Raw genomic sequence first — 4,942 nt, 5'->3', positions numbered from 1 at the left:
GTACCTGGACCAGCAAGAACGAAGTCACTTCACGCCACCAGCCATTATACACCGCTACACCGCTACTACCACGAAATAGTTCTACATAATACTATATTTTGATTGTTCTATATTATTAAACACATATTATTACTTTGAAATTAGTGTTATTATTCAACTGCAACATCGTTTGGATTCTGAAAGGGCTGCACGTAACAATACGAATTAGTATTCAGAACTAAACCTACGATTCCGTCAGCATTTCATAAGGAACCCGAACCACAATATAATTACGATAATTACGTTTTCGATCTTAAACGAATTATGCAAGAAACGCATAAAATAGCTCGAGAGAATCTCAATAAGAAAAAAGAAACGAACAAAGCATATTACGATAGAACTATGAAAGCTATCGACCCTACACGTGGGCGATAAAGTACTCATTGAGGAACAAAATAAGAAAAACGCGCTTAGTTTAAACTGGCTAGGGCCATTCGAAATATCGTTAGTACATGACAATGAAAACATAACTATTCAAAAAGGCCGTCATGAATACCGTATTCATAAAAATAACGTTAAGCGTTATTATGACGATGATGATATGGAATAAATATATAACTATTACCATAAATAAACTCTTTAGTTTCTTTTACTCTATATTCTGAAGAGACCAGCAGAAATACTGGAAATTACTCGTACGCTCAATCACTTTTCGCATGACGTGACGAAAGAAAATCGACCACTTAGGAAACCACTGTACCTTTACCTAAAGGACTTTATTGATAACACAGAGGATCCAACGGACATATTCGTTTATAAACGACTAACATTTCTATGATTTAATCAAATTTTTTTTTTATTTCTATTTATTATTAATTATCGAGGCTACCCACGTTCATTGATTGAGATATCTTGTCTAAGTTCCAACTGCGTACAATACAGATAACTGTCTACTGATAAAGCTAACTTCAATATCCACCTTGTCAAATTAATCTCGGTGATTGCACTTTTATATTAATTATTTTTAATAATAATACATAAAAATACGTTTTAAAAATGCGTAAGCGTATAGTGTGCAATAATTTATCTAAAAACACCAAGGTCAATCATCCATGAGTCAAGAAAATCGAGCCATAACGGACGACGAGTGGAGGCATTAAGTAAAACATTTTCAGTCTATATTTAGAGATAAAATCACTTTACTATTATACCCAATACATAAAAATACGTTTTAAAATGCGTAAGCGTATAGTGTGCAATAATACATCTAATAACACCAAGGTCAATCGTCCAGAAGTTATTGATCATGGGTGAGTTTCAATTGGTTCTAGAAATTTCCTCGCACAACTTTCCGTGCAATTGGTAATATATAAATAGTATAAGTTTTGTTAATAAAACTGTAAAAATGAATTTCCAATATGAGTATAGGTACTTGGGTGTGGAAAATATTCTGCAATTAAATTATTTCTATAAGCAATATGCGTATGGCATTATTAATTAAAAATTATTGAATTTTATGCATTATAAAAAATTATTATTATTATTCAGAGTAGGAAATCTAACTTGGAATTATTTCAGATTTTAAAGATAGTTTGTGCGAAAGCCCACAATAAGGAGCAACATTCACTCAACGGCAACATCCACATTTGAATTATACAAATTGACACGTATCGATGATTTGTTCGCCGTGATAGACGACGTTCCAACTTTCGATCTAATTTCAAACTCTGACGCTAATATTGAACCGAAAAAAAATCAACTGTGTAAGCTTTGTAACGGTGGCAGCACATTCGGACTTAATATTCTCATACACGGATCAACCGCTGTCGATTGTTTTTTGTTATGCGTACAACGATTATGAGAGTTGATTAAATTGGATAAAATCACTTTAACGGAACTTCAAAAGTATTTATGTGGTCAATTACCTGGTATTACGTAAAAAATACCAACAATATACAAAACTATATCTATTTCTTTGATTCATTTAAATCCGAACTAGTCATTTCATAAATATTGGATAGTATTTTACTAACTTCCATATAATGGATTTAAACATGATACATTGTAGGATTTAGATGGTACGACCTAGCACAAATACGTTGTAATAATTCATTATTTTTTGTTGATAATAAAACATATTAAGAAAATAAAATCCAACTAATAATCAAATTATTTTATAAAAAAATTATCAAAAAAAACTCTATTTTACGCTTGTGATGTTTTTGTAATTGTTTCTCTTTAATTTAAACTCTTCAAAACGATAATTTTTCATACAACATGAATAGCTGGTATATATAATTTTTGAAAAATAAATATTTTTTTATTTTTTTAAATGGTTCACTATTTAATATTTTTTAACATTGTAACACAAAAACTTTTTTTTTTTAATGCAATATTTTTCTTATAATGTGATTTATATTTTTAGATGGTTGATTACATATATACTACATCGCCAATTAATAACAATTATAATAGCTTCAGACTACATAAAACTAATTTGATCAGTAAATTATTTTATTGTACATAATAAAAGTAAAACTAACTATACAGTATACACACTATATAACAACTATATTTTAAATATTCTTTACTACATATTGCATTATAAACTTGTTCGATGTTATTATTCCGTGTTTCCTATAACACTATTGTGTGGAGACACATAATATACCTGTAGTATACACATACAAGCTTTTACCACATATGCTAATTAGCCAACATGTACAACCAACCATTTATGTTTGAGATTTTGGGTTGTAATTTAACATGTTCATTCAAATATACATTTAAGAGCTTGCGGATTGTTAGACCACGCCAGGGGCTCATACATATGCATTTATTGAATAATACATCAAATAACAGCTAACTTGACCATATATCAGTTGAATTTTTAACTTACAATTATTATACACAATAATAATAACACGTATAAAGCATCTTTTTTATTTTTTTTTTTTTGTTTTAACCTAAAACAAATGTATATCAATGTTAATGCAAATATGGTAGATAAGAACAAATAGCTATTATATAAGTATACACAATTATTAATACAGTTATAATGCAACAATAAAATAAGATTCAAATGTTTATTTTATTAAAAAATATTTTAATTGTAGTTTATGTAAAAAACCAGATAAAAAACTTTAATTCATAATTCAGATCCAAATTGTATCAAACATTCATTGTTTTCAATTAACTAAATGTGTTACTATTATACAGTAAATGTACTTATGAATTAATAATCATCTACAAGCATAAAATTGTTTTTATTTGATATAATAATTGAAACTATTCTTAAATAAAATTGAAATTTTCATTACTCAAAATATACAAATTTCTAATAAAGAAATTAAATTACCACACCAATTTTAGAAGTGTGAAGGTCACCAGTCATTACAACAGGTAAAATATTATAGTACATTTCAACAAAAAAATAATATTTTATAAAACATATTATGGCAAGATGCTAGGTTGACCATCGATAAATATAATGAAAATTAATGTGGGGCGAAGGACAGTTGTGGACAATCTAGAAGAAGAGATAGGATATCTTAAGTGCCTAAAATGTGTACAATGTGTGGTTAGGTACATTTATTTTCTCAATATTTTTCTAATAATATTTTTTTCCATGTTTGATATTGGTAAACATTTCTAGCGAAACTGAAAAGGCCAAAAAATAAAGGATCTTGCCTTGATTCACAATTCACGACCAAACAGATAGGTTTGTTTATAGACATTTAAGAATGACGGGTCTTTGTAGATGTTTAATAGAACAGTTTCGCTTTCCAAACAACCAGATGGTCTCAGATTCACCGTTCCAGTATCACCGAACAATAGATCAATCACAACTTATACCGCTACCACTAGTGGTCTAACAGATGTGCCTGGTAATCCACGACCTGATTCAAGCTTGGTAAAATTATAGCAGCGGTTGCCATAGAAGAAGCCGAGAAGGAGGCTAATCCGATCCCTTAGTAAACGCACTTGAAGGGGCCACGGCCGCATAGATCATCTTGCGCATTGATCCAATTCCCCACAGTAAGAATTAGGAAGAAAGACTGAACTTGTTCAGGATTCATCATACTAAAATAGTATCTAAATATTCTTAATCATAATAAATCAAAATAATATATATTAGGTTACGTATGTAATAATTCCCCCACAGGAAGAATTAGGAAGAAAGACTGTACTTCTTCAGGATTCATCATACTAAAATAATATCAAAATACATTGAAATTGCGATATTGACATTTGAGAACTACCCCAACATTAGTGTCCACAAAAAATTGACCTTCAGAAAAAAAAAAAATTATAGTGCACAATAATCTTATCACAAATGGACGTCTTAAATGAGAACACTTAAGAGAAACATACAAAGATATGTGCAACGAGAGAAAAATTCAGATTTTGAAAGAATGTTTGTGCGGAAGTCCACAATAAGGAGCAACATTCACTCAACGGCAACATCCACTATCTGACAGGTGGTAAGAGCTAAAACCGAGAACTTTTATAAAATTGGTTTTAAAAACACATAATATCATAAACCTATGGTTTGCTATTATTTCAATTGTGCACGTGTAGAAATTATTTTTAAAATTATTTTATATGTATTCTTCAACCACACAAACCTATTGTGCCCCTATGGTAAAGATTGTTTATTTAAAAAGAATTATAAGCACGTATCTACACATTTATAAACTTAAGGGAGATGACATGAAGACAGTATGTATAAATTGACATATTTTAAAGGCTAACAAAAAATTAAATGAACATTTTTAATTTATGATATTAAATAAAATTACTAGGAATATTGAGTTATTCATGAAGGATCACTGTAAGAGAGAATGTAGAGTTATTAAAAATAATATAAATGTCATTGGACCCTAGCTTCATACTCGATTACCCTTAATAAATATATATATAACATATGTACGTAATAATTTTAATTGTGTTATTCACATAG

The sequence above is a fragment of the Acyrthosiphon pisum genome, chromosome X (assembly GCF_005508785.2).
Source record: "Acyrthosiphon pisum isolate AL4f chromosome X, pea_aphid_22Mar2018_4r6ur, whole genome shotgun sequence".
NCBI lineage: Eukaryota > Metazoa > Arthropoda > Insecta > Hemiptera > Aphididae > Acyrthosiphon > Acyrthosiphon pisum.
Note: the sequence above shows the minus strand (reverse complement) of the source record.